Source organism: Delphinapterus leucas, chromosome 2 (genome assembly GCF_059928025.1).
Source record: "Delphinapterus leucas isolate spDelLeu-1000000601 "Yukka" chromosome 2, BTC_Dleu_Yukka2, whole genome shotgun sequence".
NCBI classification, from domain to species: Eukaryota; Metazoa; Chordata; class Mammalia; order Artiodactyla; family Monodontidae; genus Delphinapterus; species Delphinapterus leucas.
The window spans coordinates 16,436,186-16,459,572 of NC_143130.1; the positions used below are offsets into that span (position 1 = coordinate 16,436,186).

Sequence of the window (23,387 nt, forward strand, 5' to 3'; positions counted from 1 at the left end):
AAGAGTTTCACGGAGACATAGACTGCTATCTCTGAACATACAGATTGGGAAGAGAAAAAGCATTGTGATTGTTCTCTCTCCCATACCTTTTCTACCCTCCTATCACCTTCCAGACAGCCAGTGTGGTGCCTGAGTTGCAGATGGCAAGCTACAGGCTGGGTGCCCATGGTCAACTTTCTCAGTTCCCCAAAATACAAGCATAATTCCTATCTTAGAATTCCCAAGCCTTTCAGTTTGGGCATGGGTCAGAGTGGTAGAAACTATGTGTGGACAGGCTCTCATGTGTACATATAGTCTCATGGTTAAGTCTGTCTGTTCAGAGCATGTGTTCATCATCTGAGAGTCAAGGACACAAGTTCATTTAAATTGCTCAAGGTCATAGAGCACATTAGCAGCAGATAAAGGATGGGAACCCATAAAATTGGACTCTAAAGTCCAGGATTTTAATCTCTAGTATATATCCCACCAAAAGGCCATAGTCCATAATAGCCAGCTTTACAATGTTATTTTAAAAAAATTATTCTGATATTTGTTTAAAATGGTAATTAAGACTTTATTTGACACTACTGCAGTAGGGGACAAAGACTGAATTCAACTCTAAACATAGCAAAAACAGCTGGGGATTTATAGCCAATGAGCAGAGTAAGTGAGTGGATCAGTGGATGTAACATTACTAAGAGGAGGCATCAGGGGTGGGGGATTCCTACTAAATTACCCTAACAGCCTTCTTGATGAGGGCAGGCCAAGGACAGGGCCAAGTATGAGGCCTACTTGAAAAGAGGTCTTAGAGGAACCCAACCAAAGTTTACTAAAGGAGGGATTTTTTTTGTCAAGGTTCAGCTAAAATGAATTTTTTAAGCATTGAGAGAAAGATCATTGATTTTGAAAACCAAACTCGCTAGATAATATTTTGAAAAATGCCATGCAATTAGTGTAGAATTTACTCCTCTAATGATGAGAGATGCACAAAGCTGAAAGTTTTAGAAATGCTTGTGTGTATATTAGAAGTTCAATTAAATGAAAAATATAACAACTTGGTTTATTTTCAGAACGCTTCTTTACCATGTGGAACAAATTTGAAGCTAAGATAAAAGCCTTTGTTGCTGATGTTAAGAAAGCAGCTCTCTGTTGAAGTTCCAACTTGCTTCTATTCACTCATGTCCCTGTAATGCCTTCTGGTGTGGTGTAAAAGCAATTAAATGAAATTTGTGCTCTGCATGTCTTGAAAATGTCATAATTATTTGTGTCAATTAGTTGCAAATCTATTCTTTATGATACTATATAGAGAAAAGTCACTGCCATACATATCTTACAGTTCCAGATAGAGGAACTGAATTTAGAAAAGATTTTGCTTTAGTTTTTTTCATATTAAAACTGTAAATTCAATGAAGAGATCAGAACAAAGTTATTATTTATGTAATATTTATTAAACCTAGTGAGACTGCAAATCATACTACTAGCTCTAGCTGAACTATAAAAGACATTATTTATAAATTCGAAGAACTTATTCTGTGTGGGAATGTTATTAATGAATATCAAGTATAACTGGTATTAGTGTTAAAGGAACATTGAAAAGAATAAGAGGAAAAAACTTGTAAATATTAAGTTAGTAGTCTAGTATCTTTATTGTTGCCTTGTTTTCTCTTTTGGTCTTGAGACTGATAGATTTTCATGACTGGTTATTATCTAATCATGTGCCTCTTTTGATGTGAAAATGTCTTTTATTTATTTTTAGGATATTTTTATCAGCTTCTAACAGTTCTAAATATTATTAATATTTTGGTTCTCTATCTGTTTGAAAACTGAAATGAAGTAAAACTAAATAAAATAATACTCTTATGTATTTAATTAGATTTTTTCCAGAATCTAGAATTATTGCACCATTTCAAAACGTGCTTATGTTGATAGGCTACTGATTTAGTAAAAAAAATATCAATAGTTATTTAAATTTCTACATTTAAGAATCTTCTGACAGTAACACAATAATAGGAGGGGACTTTAACACCCCACTTTCACCCATGGACAGCTCAACCAAAATGAAAATAAATAAGGAAACACAAGCTTTAAATGATGATACATTAAACAAGATAGACTTAATTGGTATTTATAGGACATCCCATCCCAAAACAACAGAATACACTTTCTTCTCAAGTGCTCATGGAACATTCTCCAGGATAGATCATATCTTGGGTCACAAATCAAGCCCTGGTAAATTTAAGAAAATTAAAATCGTATCAAGTATCTTTTCCGACCACAATGCTATGAGACTAGATATCAATTACAGGAAAAAAACCTGTAAAAAATATAAACACATGGAGGCTAAACAATATGCTACTAAATTACCAAGAGATCACTGAAGAAATCAGAGAGGAAGTCAAAAAATACCTAGAAAAAAATGACAATGGCCCAAAACCTGTGGGATGCAGCAAAAGCAATTCTACGAGGGAAGTTTATAGCAATACAATCCTACCTCAAGAAACAAGAAAAATCTCAAACAACTTAAACTTACACCTAAAGCAATTAGAGAAAGAACAAAAAAAAACCCAAAGTTAGCAGAAGGACAGAAACATCAGATCAGAAATAAATGAAAAAGAAATGAAGAAAACGATAGCAAAAATCAATAAAACTAAAACCTGGTTCTTTGAGAAGATAAACAAAATTGATAAACCATTAGCCAGACTCATCAAGAAAAAAAGGAAGAAGACTCAAATCAACAGAATTAGAAATGAAAAAGGAGAAGTAACAACTGACACTGCAGAAATACAAAGGATCATGAGAGATTACTACAAGCAACTATATGCCAATAAAATGGACAACATGGAAGAAATGGACAAATTCTTAGAGAAGCACAACCTTCCAAGACTGAACCAGGAAGAAACAGAAAATATAAACAGACCAATCACAAGCACTGAAATTGAAACTGTGATTAAAACTCTTCCAACAAACAAAAGCCCAGGACCAATGGATTCACAGGCAAATTCTATCAAACATTTAGAGAAGAGCTAACACCTGTCCTTCTCAAACTCTTCCAAAATATAGCAGAGGGAGGACCACACCCAAACTCATTCTACAGGGCCACCAGCACCCTGATACCAAAACGAAAGATGTTACAAAAAAACCCTGCAGGCCAATATCACTGATGAACATACATGCAAAAGTCCTCAACAAAATACCAGCAAACAGAATCCAGCAGCACATTAAAAGGATCATACACCATGATCAAGTGGGGCTTATCCCAGGAATGCAAGGATTCTTCGACATATGCAAATCAATCAATGTGATACACCACATTAACAAATTGAAGGATAAAAACCATATGATAATCTCAATAGATGCAGAGACAGCTTTCAACAAAATTCAACACCCATTTATGATAAAAACTCTCCAGAAAGTAGGTAGAGAGGGATCTTGCCTCAACATAATATAGGCCATATATGACAAACCCCTAGCCAACATCGTTCTCAGTGGTGAAAAACTGAAACCATTTCCACTAAGATCAGGAATAAGACAAGGTTGTCCATTCTCACCACTGTTATTCAACATAGTTTTGGAAGTTTTAGCCACAGCAATCAGAGACGGAAAGGAAATAAAAGGAATCCAAATCGGAAAAGAAGAATTAAAACTGTGACTGCAGATGACATGATACTGTACACAGAGAATCCTAAAGATGCTACCAGAAAACTACTAGAGCTAATCAATGAATCTGGTAAAGTAGGAGGATACAAAATTAATGCACAGAGATCTCTTGCATTCCTATACACTAACGATGAAAAATCTGAAGGAGAAATTAAGGAAACACTCCATTTACCATTGCAACAAAGAATAAAATACCTAGGAATAAACCTACCTAAGGAGACAAAGACCTGTATGCAGAAAACTATAAGGCACTGATGAAAGAAATTAAAGATGATACAAACAGATGGAGAGATATACCATGTTCTTGGATTGGAAGAATCAACATTGTGAAAATGACTGTACTACCCAAAGCAATCTACAGATTCAATGCAATCCCTATCAAACTACAATGGCATTTTTTCACAGAACTAGAACAAAAAATTTCACAATTTGTATGGAAACACAGCAGACCCCGAATAGCCAAAGCAAACTGAGAAAGAGAAAACGGAGCTGGAGGAATCAGGCTCCCTGACTTCAGACTATACTACAAAGCTACAGTAATCAAGACAGTAGCTTTGGCACAAAAACAGAAATGTAGATCAATGGAACAGGATAGAAAGCCCAGAGATAAACCCATGCACATATGGTCACCTTATCTTTGATAAAGGAGGCAAGAGTATACAATGGAGAAAAGACAGCCTCTTCAGTAAGTGGTGTTGCAAAAACTGGACAGCTACATGTAAAAGAATGAAATTAGAACACTCCCTAACACCATACACAAAAATAAACTCAAAATGGATTAAAGACCTAAATGTAAAGCCAGACACTATAAAACTCTTAGAGGAAAACATAGGCAGAACACTCTGTGACATACAGCAAGATGACCCACCTCCTAGAGAAATGGAAATAAAAACAAAAATAAATGAGGCCTAATGAAACTTAAAAGCTTTTGCACAGCAAAGGAAACCATAAACAAGACGAAAAGACAACCCTCAGAATGGAAGAAAATATTTGCAAACAGAGCAACTGACAAAGGATTCATCTCCAAAATATACAAGCAGCTCATGCAGCTCAATATCAAAAAAACAAACAATCCAATCCAAAAATGGGCAGAATACCTATATAGACATTTCTCCAAAGAAGATATACAGATTGCTAACAAACACATGAAAAGATGCTCAACATCTCTAATTATTAGAGAAATGCAAATCAAAACTACAATGAGGTATCACCTCACACCAGTCAGAATGGCCATCAGCAAAAAATCTACAAACAATAAATGCTGGAGAGGGTGTGGAGAAAAGGGAACCCTCCTGCACTGTTGATGGGAATGTAAAATTGATACAGCCACTATGGAGAACAGTATGGAGGTTCCTTAAAAAACTAAAAATAGAACTACCATATGAACCAGCAATCCCTCTATTAGGCATATACCCTGAGAAAACCATAATTCAAAAAGGGTCATGTACCACAATGTTCATTGCAGCACTATTTACAATAGCCAGGACATGGAAGCACCCTAAGTGTCCATCGACAGATGAATGCATAAAGAAGATGTGGCACATATATATGATGGAATATTAGCCATAAAAAGAAACAAGGAACTAGAGTCCGTTATACAGAGTGAAGAAAGTCAGAAAGTGAAAAACAAATACCATATGCTAACACATATATATGGAATCTAAAAAAAAAAAAAAAAGGTTCTGATGAACTTAGGGGCAGGACAGGAATAAAGATGCAGACGTAGAGAATGGACTTGACACGGGGAGGGGGAAGGGTAAACTGGGCCAAAGTGAGAGAGTAGCACTGACATACATAGACTACCAAATGTAAAATAGATAGCTAGTGGGAAGCAGCTGCATCGCACAGGGAGATCAGTTCGGTGCTTTGTGACCACCTAGAGGGGTGGGATAGGGAGGGTGGTAGGGAGACACAAGAGGGAGGGGATATGGGGATATATGTATACGTATAACTGATTCACTTTGTTATACAGCAGCAACTACACAACCATGTAAAGCAATTATACTCTAATAAAGATGTTAAAAAAAAAACAGAATCTTTCACCTATAGGAACTCAGTATGTAATATATAGTCATTATAGATCCCAGAGACAGATTGAAAGTGGTTTCTTTGTCACCTCAGTGATACATAGATTGACAAATTTTATATACAGATACACAAATTTTAAGACTATATATATATATATATATATATATATATATATATATATTTCATCAGCACAGTAATTTATTTTGATAAATGTGAGACCTGAATGTGAGATGTAGGGGAAGGATAATATTTTATCCTATTTTCTCTACCTTCATTTTGTAGAATATATTTCTTTAAACACCCTCGATTTTAGAGCACAACTTGTAACAAATCATATACAACATAGAATTCTTCTCCATGTAGAATTACTTTTACAATTTGACACTTGAAAGATGGTTTTTTGGCCTCTACTATCTAGCTAGAATAGTCTCGCTTTCTTGTTTGTAGGAAGTCTCTCAGTGTCAGAAATGGTTCTTAACATCGAGTCAAATTCTACCTTCATAATAAGTTATTCCTGTTGGTGGAGCTTGAGTAAAACTGAAAAATATTTTAAAGGCAGTTAAATGAGACAATATTAAAAATAGAGTCCTGGGTCAGTGCCTGGCACCAAAGATGACCTAATTATTATCATCAGAACCACTGAAAATGCTTTATAAGCTTTTCTTAATTAAGAATAATCCTTTAAGTACAATATTGATTGAAGAAAATCAAATTACACTGGTAACTGAAATTCAAGACAAAAATAATGTATGTAAACACTAAACTCTAGTCAATAAATTTGTTTCTTGCAGGAGTACAGGCTACCAATTCTGAATATACGTGTATACTGGGGTTGAACAAATAAATACAGGAATGATGGAATGTAAGAGCCAGGTTTCTCAGTGCTGGAGAGAGAAATTATAGGTAAGTAAATTGGAAAGCCTAGAATAAACCCCATGGTAATGGGTATGTTGGAAAGTCTTCATACTATTTTTGCAACTTGTATGTAAGTCTAGAATTCTTTTTTAAACATTTTTCAGTAATCACCCAGAGAGTATTTGTATAATGAAATGAGAATATGAACAGGAAACCCTAAATTTAAGATTTGGACAGAAGAACAGGTTATATTTGTTTTTTTCCATTCATTTATTAATTCAGTTAAAATTCAGTGTTTATTATATCCAGGCACAGTGTTAATTGTTAGGTTTACAAGGGTAAACCAATCAAGCATCATTTCATCAACTCAGAATCTAATGAGGGAAACAAATGTTAAATGAATATGTATATAGTAAGGTGAATTATATACAGAATTTGTGAATACATAAGTATGTATAATACACATATCTATGTATAACACTTTTTTAAATTGAAATATTGTTAATTTATAATGTTTTGTTAGTTTCTGGTGTACAGCAAAGTGATTCAGTTATATGTATGTATAGACTTATATATATGTAAATTATATATACTTTTATATTTTCATATTCTTTTCCATTATAGTTTATTACAAAATATTGAATATAGTTCCCTGTGCTATACAGCAGGACCTTGTTGTTTATATATAGTAGTTTGTATCTGTTAATCCCAAACTCCTAATTTATCCCCCCCTCCCCGCCCTGAACTTTCCCCTTTGGTAACCAAGTTTGTTTTCTATGTTTGTGAGTCTGTTTTTGTTTTGCAAATAAGTTCATTTGTATCATTTTTTAAGATTGCACATATAAGTGATACCATATATTTGTCTTTCTCTGTCTTACTTCACTTAGTATGATAATCTCTCTCTTTAGAGAAATCAGCTGATAACCTTTTGGGGGTCCCTTGTAACTAACTCTTTGTTTTTCTCATGCTGCCTTTAGAATCCTCTCTTTAACTTTTGTCAGTTTAATTATAATATGTCTTGGTGTAGGTCTGTTTGGGTTTATCTTGTGCTTCCTGTACCTGGATATGTTTCCTTCTTTAGGTTTCAGAAATTTTCAGCCATAGTTTCTTCAAATACATTTTCGATCCCCTTTTCTCTTTCTTCTCTTTCTAGGATCCCTATTATGTATGGACTGTCTTGCTCTATATTATCCCATAGGTCTCATATGTTGCTTTCATTTTTTTTCATTTGTCTTTCTGTCTGCTTTCTGATTGGGTGATTTCCATTATCCTCTCTGCCAGATCACTTATTCATTCTTCTGCATTATCTAGTTTGCTATTTATTGCCATTTGCTCAGCTTTCATCTCAGCAAGTGAGTTTTCTAATTTTCATTGGCTCATCTTTATAGTTTCTAGTTCCTTGTTACAATGATCTGCATTTCTATTGATAGCCCTTCTTAACTCCTTCAGTATTTTTATTACCTCCTTTTTGAACTTGGGATCTGGTAGACTGGAGAGGTCTGTTTCATTGTTTTTTCTTTCAGGGGATTTCTCTTGTCTTTTAAGGGTTCTGTTTTGATAATATATGTTCGCTTTCATAATTTAACCATAATACTGCAAGATTATGTTTCCTTTTTCCAAAGTGTGTAGAACACATCATATATGCCTCAGAGGTAAGGATAAAGTGATTGACATTAAAGGCCTTGGATAAAGCTTAATGACCAACGACTGTAAGAATCAAATAGGATAGTAGCAATGAAAGTGTGATGAAGATATGAGGTATGTACGAAACAAAATAAACTAGGCTGTTCAAATAGAAGTCTGAAAACAAAATTGGATTTAATGGCTGAGTGGCAAATGAAGGATGCACCACACAGGTCTGACTTAAGAGAGTTGTCCAAAATGAAAACTGAAGGGCTTAGATATAGGGCAAAAAGGGAATAATAAGACTGAATTGGGTAAGATGACAATTTCAAGTCATGAGTTGGCTGAAGAGGTAGATTATAAACTCATGTTCACAATTACTTACCTTTAGAGATTGCATCACCAATATGGAGAAACCTGGTTTCAAGTAGGTCTGGGATGGAGAAAGAAAAATTTCAAAGGGCCTAAGGTTATGCTTAGATTGGCAAGATTTTTTTTTTTAACCTATTTCATTACAGTCTTACTTAGAAATAAGAAATGAAGTTGGGAATTCCCATAGGTACCTTCCATTGCTAAGGTGACTGAAGGGGAAAATGGTACTAATTGATAATTAAAACTTGTTAAAAATTTACAAGATTTACATTGTCTTTGAGGAGTGACATCAGCAAGATGGTGGACTAGGAAGCTTGGAAAAACCTAAAGGCTGACTAAAATAACATTTTAGGAGCTCTGGAAACTAGTCAGATCACAAAAGAAGAGAGCAAAAGAAGAAGAAAGGAACAAAAATGAACTACAAAAACAACCAGAAAACAATAAGTACATTTGCATCAATAATTACTTTAAGTATAAATGGACTAAATACTTCAATGAAAAGGCACAGAGTAGGGACTTCCCTGGTGGTGCAGTGGTTAACAATCTGCCTGTCAATGCAGGGGACATGGGTTCGATCCCTGGTCTGGGAAGATCCCACATGCTGTGGAGCAACTAAGCCCATGTGCCACAACTACTGAGCCTGAGCTCTAGAGCCCGCGAGCCACAACTACTGAGCCCGCATGCCACAACTACTGAAGCCCATGCTCCTAGAGCCCATGCTCCGCAACAAGAGAAGCCACCACAATGAGAAGCCCACACACGACAACGAAGACCCAACGCAGCTAAAAATTTAAAAAAACAACACAGGGCTTCCCTTGTGGCGCAGTGGTTGAGAATCTGCCTGCTAATGCAGGGGACATGGTTTCGAGCCCTGGTCTGGGAAGATCCCACATGCCGCGGAGCAACTAGGCCCGTGAGCCACAACTACTGAGCCTGCACGTCTGGAGCCTGTGCTCCGCAACAAGAGAGGCCGCGATAGTGAGAGGCCCACGCACCGTGATGAAGAGTGGCCCCCGCTTGCCACAACTAGAGAAAGCCCTCACACAGAAATGAAGTCCCAACACAGCAAAAAAAAAAAAAAGAGTGGTTGAATGGATAAAATACAAAATGCATATATATGCTGCCTACAAGAGTCTCACTTGTGAATGGATAAAGACGTGTATGTGTGTGTGTATGCACACACATAATTGAATATTAGCCATAAAACCAAAAGCAATCTTGCCATTTGCAACAACAGGGATGGACCTAGAGGGTATTATGCTAAGTGAAATGTCAGAAAGAGAAAGACAAATACTATACACCATTTCGTTTATATGTGAAATCTAAGAAACAAAATAAATGAACAAACATAACAAAACAGAACCAGACTCATAGATACAGAGAAAAAACTGGTGGTTGACATAGGGGAGGGGGGGAGGGGTTTGATAAATAGGTGAGGGAGATTAAGACATACATACAAACTTCCAGTTGTAAATAAGTCACAGGGGTGTAATGTATCACATAGGCAATATAGCCAATAATATAATAATTTTATATGGTGACAGATGGTAACTAGATTATTGTGGTGATCATTTGTAGTGTATAAAAACATCAAATAACTATGTTGAAATCTGAAACTAATACAATATTGTAAGTCAATTGTACTTCAATTTAAAAAAACAGAAAAAAATTTAAAAAAGAAAAAGCCTAGTAACAGTGATCATAAATAAATAGGCAATCTGAACATAGTTGTAATACCAAGGAAACTGAAGCAGTAATCAAAAACCTCCCGACAAAGAAAAGTCCCAGAACAGGTGGCGTCATGGGTGAGTTGTACCAAATGTTTAAAGAAAAATTAACATCAATCTTAATTCAAACTCTTAAAAAATTGAAAGAGTGAACAGTTCCTCATTCATTCTAATAGTCTGCATTACCCTGATTCCAAAGACAAAGACATCACAAGGGAAGAAAAATATAGACCAGTATCACTTGTATATATTAATGTAAAAATACTCAAAAAAATGCTAGAAAACTGAATTCAACAGTTAAAGGTTTACAAACCATGACCAAGTGGTATTTATTAATGGAATGCAAGTGTGGTTCAACATATTAAAATTATTGAATGAAGTGTACCACATTAACAGAATGAAAGAAAACACATGATCATCTCAACTGACGCAGAAAAAGCATTTGACATAATTCAATACCTTTTCATGATTAAAAACACCCAAAAAACTAGGAATAGAAGGAAACTAACTCAACATGATAAAGCCATATATGAAAAGTCCACAGTTAACATACTCAATTATGAAAGACTGAAAGCTTTTCCTCTAAGATCAGGAACAAGATAATATTCTGACTCTTGCCATTTCTATTTAATATAGTACTGGAAGTCCTGGCCAGAGTAATTAGGAAAGAAAAATTAATAAAAGGAATCCAAACTGGAAAGGAAAAAGTCAAATTATATTTTTAGACAACATGATCACCTTATGTGTAGAAAACCCTAAAGATTCCACATGCAGAAAAACTGTTAAAAACTAATAAATTTAGCAGAGTTGAAGGATGCAAAATCAACACACAAAAATCAGTTGTGTTTCTACACTAACAATGGCCAATCTGAAAAAGAAGAAAATAATTTTGTTAATGATAGTATCAAAAAGAATAAAATACTTAGCAATAAACTTAGCCAAGAAGGCAAAAGATTTGTACACTGAAACTACAAAACATTGCAGAAAGAAATTAAAGACACAAATAAATGAAAAGACTTCCCATGTTCATGGACTGGAAGATAATACTGTTAGGATGTCAGTATTATCCCAAATGGTCTACAGATTCAATGCAATCCTTATCAAAATTTGAGTTAAATTTTTGCAGAAATAGAAAAATCCATACTAAAATTTATATGAACCCACAAGGGAACCCAAATAGCCAAGACAATCTTGAAAAAGGAGAAAAAATTTGGAGGTTTTAGTTCTGATACCAAAATTTTCCACAAAACTACATAAACAAAACAGTGCGGTACTGGCATGCAGACAGGCATATAGACTAATCAAATACAATAGAGAGCCCATAGATAAACCCTAGCATATATGGTCGAATAAATTTTGACAGGGGTGTTAGGACCATTCAGTGGGGAAAACAGTCTCTTCAACAAGTGGTGCTGGGAAAACTGGATATCCACATGCAAAGAAAAAGTTGGATCCTTACCTTACACATATTTAAAAATTCTAAGTAGATAAAGATGTAAACATGAGTGCTAAAACTACAAAACTTAAAATGGGGAAAGCTTCATGACATTAGATTTGACAATTTCTTGAATCTGATGCGAAAAGCACAGACAACAAAGGAAAAAATAGATAAACTGGACTTCAACAAAATTTAAACCTTTTCTACATCAAAGGATACTATCAACAGAGTGAAAAGGCAATCCACAGGATGGGAGAAAATATTTGCAAATCATATATCTGATATGGCATTAAGATCCAGAATATATAAATATCTCCTACAACTCAATAACAAAAACAAAAACCTGATTTATAAATGGGCAAATGGGGACTTCCCTGGTGGCACAGTGGTTAAGAATCTGCCTGCCAATGCAGGGGACACGGGTTCGATCCCTGGTCCGGGAAGATCCCACATGCCACGGAGCAACTAAGCCCGTGTGCTACAACTACTGAAGCCCATGTGCCCTGGAGCCCGTGTGCCCTAGAGCCTGTGAGCCACAACTGCTGAGCCCATGCACTACAACTACTGAAGCCCATATACCCTAGAGCCCGTGAGCCACAACTACTGAGCCCACGTGCTGCAACTACTGAAAGCCCATGCACCTAGAGCCCATGCTCTGCAACAAGAGAAGCCACCACAATGAGAAGCCCGTGCACTGCAACAAAGAGAAGGCCCCACTCACCACAACTAGAGAAAACCCGTGTGCAGCAACAAAGACCCAATGCAGCCAAAAATAAATAAATAAATAATAAATTTATTTTAAAAAAATGGGCAAATGACTTGAATAGACATTTCTCTAAAGGAAATAAATGGCCAACAAGTATGTGAAAAGACGTTCAACATCACTAATTATTAAGAAAATGCAAAACAAAACCACAATGAGATATCACCTCACATTCATTAGAATGGCTAATTTTTTTTAATCACAGAAAATAGCAAGTAGGTAAAACGGTACGTTTACGGTAGAAAATGTATGGCAGTTCCTGAAAATAATGAAACATATACCCAAAAGAATTGAAGGCAGAGACTGAAACAGATATTTGTATACTCCTGTTTATAGCAGCATTATTCCACAATAGCCGAAAGATAGAAGCAGTCCAAGTCTCCAACAATGGATGAATGCATAAAGAAAATGATACATGTACATACAATGTCATATTATTCAGCGTGAAAAAAGAAGGAAATTCTGACACATGATGCAACATGGATGAACCTTGAAGACTTATGTAAGTGAAATAAGCCAGTCTCAAATGGGCAAATACTGCATGATTCCACATACATGAGATAGAGTACTCAAATTCATAGAGACAAAAGTTAGAATGGTTGCCAGGGGCTAGGGAAAAGGTGAATGGGGAGTTATTATTTAATGGACAAAGTTTCTGATTGGAAAGATTAAAAAAAAGTTCTGGAGATGAACGATAGTGATGGTTGCACATCACTGTGAATGTACTCAATGCCACTGAACTGTACACTTAAAAATAGGTAAAATGACAGATTTTATGTTATGAATATTTTACCCAATAAAAAAGGTTTACATTGTTTTCTAATTATAATTTTTCAAGGTAATTTGCTATTTAATTTATTTAGAGAAAAATGAAGAAAATCTAACAAGAATAAGCTTTGAAAATATTCTAGAGGAGCAAAGACTTTAAAGCTTTTAGAAGAGTTTATAAATTTGTTTTCCAGAGGATACAGAGAGCAAAGTCACATAAAGGTAAGAGTATAACAAAATTTCATATCTGGGTCACTTAACTTTAGCAATTATTTTCTTGAAAATTATATTTAAAAATTTTTAAATAATAGCATCAATAAACTAATGTAAACTCTGAGATATCACTGAATTTTCTACCTACATTTTGTTGATTTTAATATTAAAATTTTATATAAAACAGTAAGCTTGAATGGTAATTATTTTTCTGTATTCAAATAGAAAGATACAATTCAATACTGAGTGACTTTTCCTTAAATGGATTGTGAATGTGTAACACTTCTAACTTTGCTTTTTTTTTTTTTAAACTGAAGGGAGATAGAGTTGAGTTAGTCATACTACTAATACTGTGGCATATTATCATCACTAGTTTATTCAAGGTCCCTCTCTTATTTTTACATCATCACATTCATCCCTATCCTTTTCCCACTCTACTACTCAGCTACAGGCATTTGCTCTAATGTATTTAATGTGTCCTTAGATAAATTTGATGTTTGAAAAATATGTTTTATGCAAGTATTTTAAATTTGCATAGTGTGCTACTGTAGGTCTCTTAACTTTTTTCTTTTCAACAGCCATACGTTTTAAGCACTATTCTGTAGCTGCAAGTATATCTGAGCCACTGCTTCTCACTGATGCATCACACTCTAATGCTCTAGTCATCCAGTTCCCTGGTGATGGGATCCAATTTGTAACCACATGCCTTTTTCATGTTTGCAGGGTGAACACCCGCAAGAGTGAGATTGCAGGGGCCAGGGTATAATTTGTTTTCCTGAAGTTCTACTCAGCTGTTCCAAAGCAGCAGTACTAGTTTGCACTTTCAGTGGCAGTGCCTGAAGGTTCCTGTCAGTCAACCACTCACTAACACTTGATGTTACCAGGCTTTCTAATTTGTCCTAATCAGGTGAGCATAAAGTGGTATTTCATTATTCCAAATTGTATTTTTCTAATCATGATGATCATCTTTAAGCAACCGTTTCCTTTTGTATATATTTTTATCCATATACATTTTTAGCAATTTAGGTATTCTGTTCTAAGGAAGGGTTTGATTTATTATCTATTTGTGTTGATGTGCAGGGGTTCCTTACATAGTCTAGATATTTATTGCTTATTGGTTTTAAATGTTGCCAATATTTTCTGCCACCTATGCCATTAACTATGTCTCTATTGTCTAGTTAATCAGAAATCTTTATTTTTAATACGGTGAAATACATTAATTGTTTTATTGTGATTTGGGTTTAGGGGCCTTAGGAAAGTTATTACAAAGATATCTTTTACATTGATTTCTATTAATTTTATACTTTTGTCTTTCATGTTTAGATCTTTAATCCATGAGAAATCATTTTGGTATGTGATATACTACAGGGATCCAATATTATTTTTCTCCATATTATGAGTCACTTTTTTCCAGTTCCATCTACCAAAAGAACCATTCTTTTCCTGAATGATTTATGAAGCCACATCTATTGTATGCTAAGTTCCCACAGAGATGGGATGTTCTTCAGGTCTCTGATTTGCTTCTCACAATAGTCTATTTGTTCTTACACTACTATCACACTATTTTTTAAATCGATTTGTATTGATTGTACCATTTATCTGGTAGGATAAGACACCTACATAGCTCCATTTTTAAAAATTGCTCTAGCTATTCATAGACCTTTATTCTTCTACATAAAATCTGTATGGGAATTGCATTAAATTCTTAGGTTAATCTGGAGAGAAGTGGCAGCTTTACCATATTAGTCATTGCACCTTGAATATGAGGTAATTTCCATCCATTTTTTTCTTCTTTTAGTATTTTAAAAGCAACTTTAACAATTTCTCTATTAAAGTCTTATGTATTCCTTGTTAGACATACATAACCTAACCCTTGTTAGGTTAAAGTCTTAATGCTTAATTTTTGTTGCTATCTTATATTTTTCCAGTGAGTTATTGCTGGTATTAAAATGTATTGAATTTTACTAGAAGAGTTTTTATCTGGCAATCTTTTTGAACTTTCTTACTGGTTCTAATAGTTTGCCTATATAGAAGTGAGTATGTCATTTCTCTTGCAAACATTTTCTCTCATATTGTCTGACAGGCTCTACACTTTATGGAACACTAGTGAGCAGAGAGATCATCTTTGGTTTGTTGCCAGTATTAAAGCAAATCAGTCTAAATTTTTTCCACTGAGTATGCTTTTGCTTTAGGCCTCTGCTAGATGGACATTTTAAGTCAAGAATGTCTTTTAATTTATTTCCAGCATTATTGAGGTATAAGTGACAAAAACTGTACAATATATGTATAAGGTATACAATGTGATGATTTGATATATGTATGCATTGTGAAATTATTACCACAAACAAGCTATTAACATATCCATAACCTCACATACTAACCACTTTGTATGTGTGTTATATGAACACAAGATCTAGTCTCAGCAAATTTCAAGTATATAATACAGTCTTATTAACTATAGTCAACATGCTGTACATTAGATTCCCAGATTTTATTCATCTTATAACTGAAAGTTTTTACCCTTTGGTCAACATCTCTCCATTTCCCCCACCTTCCAGCCCCAGGCAATAACCATTCTACTCTCAGATAGTATGAGTTCAAGTTATATCCATACACATACACACACACACACACACACACACACACACATTTTCTTTATCCATTCATCTGTCAACAGACACTTAGATTCTTTCTATATTTTGGCTGTAGGGGACAATGCTGCTGTGAACGTTGGACCAGTTCAGGTAACTCTTCGAGATCCTGATTCCAATTCCTTTACATATATATATATATATACTCAAAAATGGGATTCTAGATCATATGGTAGTTCTATTTTTAACTTTTCTGAGGAGCCCCTACACTGATTTCCATAAAGGCTATATCAATTTACATTCCCATCAAAAGTGTACAAGGTTTCCCTTTTCTCCACATCCCTGTCCACACAAAAAGTGCTTGTCTTTTTGGTAATAGCCATCCTGACAGTTACACCTCATTGTTGTTTTGATTTACATTTCACTGATGATTAGTGATGTTGAGCATCTAATCAAATACCTGTTGGACATTTGTATGTCTCCTTTGGATGATGTCTAAATAAGATCCTTTGCCCATTTTTACATCTTGCTATTGAGGTGTGTGTGTTTCTTATATATTTTGGATATTAACCCTTTATTAGATGTATGGCTTGTAAATATTTTCTCCCGTTCCATATACTGCCTTTTCATTCTGTTGTTTTCCATAATGTTTTCTCTGCTGTTGCAGAAACTTTTTACTTTGAAGTATTCCCACTTGTTCATTTTTGCTTTTGTTTACTTTGGTTTCTGTGTTACATCCAAAAAAGCATTGCCAAGCCCAGTGTCAAGAAGAATTTTCTCAATGTTTTCACTTAGGAATTTTATGGTTTCAGGTCTTACATGTAACAAGTCTTTAGTACATTTTGAGTTAATTATTTTTTATGGTGTAAGACAAGGGTCCAATTTCATTCCTTTGCAGACAGCTATCCATATTTTCCGACACCATTTATTAAGGAGACTATCATTTTCCCCATTGTGTGTTCTTGACATCTTTGTGAAAGATTAATTGACATATATGTGTGGGTTTATCTCTGAACTCTCTTTTGTTTCCATTGGTCTATGAGTCAGTTTTTAATGCCAGTAAGATACTGTTTTGATTACTATAGCTTTGCAATATAGTTTGAAATCAAGAAGTGTGATGCCTATAGCTTTGTTTTTCTTTTCATTACTGTTTCTATACCCTTATTTATTATTGGTCTGGTCAGATTCTTAGTCTTAGTAGTTTGTGTTTCTAGGAATTTACCCATTTCTTCAGGTTCCAATTTGTTAACATATGATTACTGACAGTAGTCTCCTATGATTCCTTTTTATTTCTATGGTATCAGTTGTAATGTCTCATCTTATTTCTAATTTTAATTACTTATGTTGAGTCTTCTCTCTTTCTTGGTTAGTCCACCTAAAGGTTTGTCAACTTTGCTTATCTTTTCAAAAACCAACTCTTAGTTTATTTGATTTTTTTTTCTATTCTCATTTGTATTCTTGTTCTGTTTCATTTCTTGTTGCCCTGATCTTTTGAATCTCCTTTCTGCTAACTTTGGGCTTACTTTGTTCTTTGACATGTAAAATTAGGTTGTTTATTTAAGATATTTAAGATACTTTTTTCTTAATGTAGGCATTTACTGCTATAAACTTTCCTTAGTTTTTGCTTTTGATGCATCGCATGAGTTTTGGTATGCCATGTTTCCAATTTGTCTCAAGTTATTTTTTTGATAGCCCTTTGATTTCTTCTTTGACCCGTTAGTTGTTCAGGATCTTGTTGTTTAATTTCCACACATTTGTGACTTCTGCAATTTTTCTTTTATTTTTGGTATCTAGGTTCATACCACTGTTATCAGAAAAGATACCTGATATGATTTCAATCTTCTTAAATTGTTAACACTTGTTTTGCAGTCTAGCATACGATCTATGCTGGAAAATGTTCTGTGTACTCTTAGAAGAATGTGTGTTCTGTAACTGTTGGATAGATTGGTCTGTATGTCTTTTAGATCCACTTGTCTGTAGTGTTATTCAAGTCTGCTGTTTCCTTGTTGATTTTCCATCTGGATGATCCATCCATTGTTGAAGTAAAGTATTGAAATCCCTTACTACTATTATTATACTGCTGTCTCTATCTCGCTTCAGATCTGTCAGAATATTTGCTTTATATATTTAAGTGCTCCAATGTTTGGTATATATAATTTTTATATACTCTTGACAAATGGACTCCTTCATAATGGTGATCTTCTTTGTCTCTTGTGACAGACTTTGACTGAAAGTTTAGTGTGCCTGATAAAAGTATAGGACCTCTACTGTCTTTGGTTACTATTCACATAGAATATCTTTTTCCATATATTCACTTTCAGCCAATTTGTGTCCTTAAAGCTAAATTGAGCTTTAAGTACTCAGCATACTGCTGGATCCTGCTTTTAAAAATCCAGTCAGGCACTCTGTGTCTTTTGATTGGAGAATTTAATCCATTTGAATTTAAAGTAACTATTGATAGGTAAGGAGTTATAGCCATTTTGTTAACTGTTTTCTAGTTCCTTTTTTTTCTTCCTCTCTTGCTGTCTTCATGATTTATTGATTTTTTGAAGTGATATGCTTTGATTTCTCTATCTGTTGTGTATCTGCTGAGGTTTTTTACTTTGTAGTTACCATGAGGCTCACAAACATCTTAAAGTTATAACAGTCTATTTTAAACTAATAATGACAACTTCAATTGCATACAAAAATGCTACACTTTTACTTCTCCCCCTACCTCTTTTATGCTACTGACATCACACTTAACTCTCTTGATACTGTGTATCCATTAACAAATTATTGCAGCTATAGTTACATGTAATACTTTTGTCTTTTAACATTTATACCTGAGGTAAAATTATATATAATTTGTATATATAAATATATTTATGTATAATGTATATATATTTATATATATAATTTATATATACCACCATTACAGTATTATTCTGAATTTGACTATATAGTTATCTTTACCAGTGAGTTTTATACTTTATATATTTTCCTGTTGTAACTTAGTGTCCTTTCCTTTCAGCCTGAAAATTCCCCCTTAGCATTTCTTATAAGGCAGATCTAATGGTGATAAACTCCTTCACCTTTTATTTGTCTGGGAATGTCTTCATCTGTCCTCATTTCTGAAGGACAATTTTTTCATGTATAGTGTTCTTGGTTGGCAGGGTTTTTGTTTTCTTTCATCTCTTTGAATATATTATCACACTCTTGTGTCCTGCAAGGTTTCTGCTAAGAAAACTGCTGATAGCCTTATGAGGGGAGGGGAGGCTTTATGTGGCAAGTCATTTTTCTCTTGCTTCTTTCAAAATTCTTCCTTTGTATTTGACTATTGACAATTTAATTATAATGTGTCTCATGGTAGTCTTCTTTGGGTTGAGCTTGCTTGGGGTCCTTTAAGCTTCACGAATCTGGGTGTCATTATGCCTTCTAAGATTTGGGAAGTTTTCAGCTTTATTTCTTTGAATGAACCCTCTGCTCCTTTCTCTCTCTCTTGTCCTTCTGGAATTCCCATAATGTGTATATTCACTTGTTTAATTATGTCCCATAAGTCCCATTTGCTTTCTTCTTTTTCATGTGCTTTCCTCACTCTAATTTCAAATGGTCTGTCTTCAAGTTTGCTTGTTATTTCTTTTGCATGGTCAATTAAGCTTTTGAAGCTCTCTAGAATTCTTAAGTTCTGTCGTTGTATTCTTCAGCCTCAGGATTTTTCATCTGTTCTTTGTTTATGGTTTCTGTTAGTTTATTAAACTTCTCATTTTGTTCATGCATTTCCCTGATCTCATTTAGTTGTCTATAGTGTGTTTTTTTGCATATCATTGAGCTCCTTTAAGATGATTAGTTTGAATTCTTTGTCAGGCAATTAGTAGATCTCCATTTTGTTGGGGTCAGTTACTGGAGCTGCATCAGTTTCCTTTGGTGGTGTTATGTTTGCCTGATTTTCATGATCCTTATAATCTTGCATTGGTGTCTATGCATTTTAAGGCACAAACACCACTTTCAGTCTTTACAGTGTGGTTTTAGCAGGTAAAGACCTTCTCTTGTTGGGTTCCTAGATGATGGAATTTGCTCTGGTATTGCAGTTAAGTGTGCTTGGAGCCAGATCATATGGCTGCTGCTGCAGGTATAGGCAGGCATGACTCCCAGCAGGTCTCTGGGCTGGCAGGATCACTCCTGGACCTCAGGTGAAAGTGGCTGGAGCCAGATAACAGGCTGATAAAAGGGTCCATAGCCAGACCAAGGTTGGAGGGCCTGCTACCCACAGCATATGTGTGGATCTCTACCTGGATCCCACAAAGGCACTATTGTCCAGGGATAGGATAGCTGCCAAATTATTGTTGCTGTGTGGTGTTACCAGTGGATGTTCTCTTATTCTGCCATCTTGATGATGTCACTCTCTGAATGCTTCTTAAAACTATCTACTGAGATTTTAACTTTTATTGAAGTATAGTTGATTTATGATATTGTGTTAGTTTCAAGTGTACAACAAAGTGATTCAGTTATACAAACACACACAAACACACATCTTTTCAAATTAGAGTTTTCCTCTTTTCCAGATACATGCCCAGGAGTGGGATTGCTGGATCATATGTTAACTCTATTTTTAGATTTTCAAGGAACCTCCGTACTGTTTTCCATAGTGGCTGCACCAACTTATATTCCCACCAACAGTGTAGGAGGGGTCCGTTTTCTCCACAACCACTCCAGCATTTATTATTTGTAGACTTTTTGATGACAGCCATTCTGACTGGCGTGATGTGATACCTCATGTAGTTTTGATTTGCATTTCTCTAATAATTAGTGATGCTGAGCATCTTTTCATGTGCCTGTTGCCCATCTGTATGTCTTCTTTGGAGAAATGTCTATTTAGGACTTCTGCCCATTTTCTGATTGGGTTGCTTGTTTTATTAGTATTGAGATGTATGAGCTCTTTGTATATCTTGGAAATTAAGCCCTTGTTGGTCACATTGTTTGCAAATATTTTCTCCCAGTCTGTAGGTCGTCTTTTTGTTTTGTTTAGAACTTTCTCCACTAGCTGATTAGAGTGTTGGATTTCATTACTAGATCTTCTCAATATTCTTACATTCCATCTTTTCTTGTGTGTGTGCCAAACTCTGCCTGTCAGTTTAAATGTGTCCCTTATAAATGACCTATTTTGATGCACCTTTTTAACTCCAATTTCCATTTTTGTAACAGCTATTACATTAGGGCTTATTTCTCTATTATTTCTTATATATTATACTGTATTTTCTATTTATTATAATTTTACTTGTATTTTCTAGAGTCAGTTTATTTCTGCCTTACACATGACTCTGCTAACAATTTTTAATCTGGTTTCCTCATTGGCCTGAATGACTCTTTCTAGAAGATACACCGTAGTCTGACACTCTTTTATCCAATCTTCCTTCCTTCATTCTCGTGTTAGACCTCCATCACAATTTCAAGGCTCTCCTGGCCAACATCTGCTCCATCTCTCCCTTATCTTTCACAAGCATTTTCTCCAATAATCTAGCACAATTCAAATTCTGTCTTGAAACCTGCTTCACAGGAGACATTTTTGTCATTGATCTCAGAGGAAATGCTTTCAATATTTTGTAATTAAGTATAATGTTTTCTGAGTTATTCTTTTTTGCAGATTCCCTTTATCAGATAAAGACCCCCTCCTCTTCTATTATTAGTTTCTGAGTTGTTTTTTTTTTTAACATGACTATGTTTTGAATTTTACTTAATACTTATCTGCATCTATTAAGGTTATCAAATGATATTATTCCTCAATTCTGTAATATGGCAGATTGTACTAATTAATATTTTTGTTTTCATTGAGGTATAACATAGTAAAGTAGGTAAAGTGCATAATCCAAAGTATACAGTTCAATGAATTCTCACATTTGTATATAACCATATATCTACCACCAAAATCAAAGTCAAGATATAGAACATTTCCATCACCACAAAAATTTTCCTTTTGCTCTTCCCAGTCATCACCCACTCTCACCCAAAACTAATCACCATTCTGATTTCAATCACCACTGATTATTTTGTCTATCTTGAACGTCACATGAATAGAATCATACAGTATGTACTCATGTCTGTATTCTCTTAGTCAACATTAATTTGTGAGATTTATCCAAGTTGTTGCATATATCAGTAGTTCATTCTTTTTTCCTTTAATCACTGTTTTGTATTGCATTGTATAAACATATAATGAACACTTGGTTTGCTTCAAGTTGTTGACTATCAGAAATAGAGATGCTATGGAACAATTTGTACATGACATCTGGTAGGCTTATGTACTCGTTTATCTAGGGTAAACACCTAGAAGTGTAATTGAAGGGCTGTTAAGTTATGCATATGATTAAATTTACTAGATAATGCCAAACATTTTTTTACATCCCCACAAGCCACAGATGAAAGTTGCATTTGCTGGACATTCTTGGGAGTAGTCGATATTACCATGTTTTTTCTATTTCAGCCATTCTGGTGTGTTTGAAGTAGCACGTAATTGCAATCATGGTGTTAATATACATATCCCTGTTGCATAATTACATTGAGCATCATTTTCTATGTTTAGTCATCATCTGGATCTCTTTAGTGACATGGCTGTTCAGGTCTTTTGCCAATTTTTCAAAGTGGGTTATTCTGTTTTTTACTTATTGATTGTAGGAATTCTTAACGTATTCTGAATACAAATCTTTTATCACATGCATGTATTCCAAATTTTATTTCCCAGTATCTTGCTTGATTTTTCACTCTATTAGTATTTCAGTCAACAGAAGTTCTTAATTTTAGTGAAGACCAATTTATAATTTTTTAATTTATCTTTGTTTCCAATATTAGAAATTTCTGCCTACTTAAAGAAGATGCATTTCTCTAGTAGTAGTATGGTTCATTATTTCATTTTGATTTCTGATTCTTCTCAAATTAATAATTATTCATGGTATTCAGAAGCACTAGAGTGCCTGATGACTGAGTCTAGGTAAATTCAACTGGCAGATTCACTCAGTCTGTATTTTTTAAAGAGCCTCTTTCATAGTGGATGTTCTTTGATGAGCATTAAATGTGATACTACACACTGTGGGACCTGTGAGTTTATCTATCTGATTCTTTTTAAACTCCTTTTTCCCCACTCTATTTTTTCTCTTTCTAGGCTTCTGACCAACCAGAGAAGTCATTCACTACTACCAATGAGCAAGTATTCTTACCTCAGGCTACTTCTCTTTACATGCTAAGTGGACGAGCACATACAACCTGAGCTCTGACCTTTGAGAGGATTTCTCCTTGGAGGATTTACCTGTCTTTCAGCACCACCTGAGTATGGAGTTAATATAGCAACAATCCATTTTTAACTTGCATCTATATACAAGGTGATCCTTCCATGAATCTTG

At 34.6% G+C, this 23,387-nt stretch overlaps 1 protein-coding gene across 1 annotated transcript in view; it reads left to right on the forward strand.

Moving 5' to 3' along the window:
- Window positions 1-23,387, forward strand: part of CCDC7 (coiled-coil domain containing 7) — a 326,255-nt gene that overhangs the window by 282,975 nt on the left and 19,893 nt on the right. Inside the window, exons 42-43 of the mRNA XM_089906460.1 lie at window positions 1,050-13,432; window positions 14,147-23,366. The gene's annotated coding sequence lies outside the window, so the exon portion shown is untranslated. The remainder of the gene's footprint in view (window positions 1-1,049; window positions 13,433-14,146; window positions 23,367-23,387) is intronic.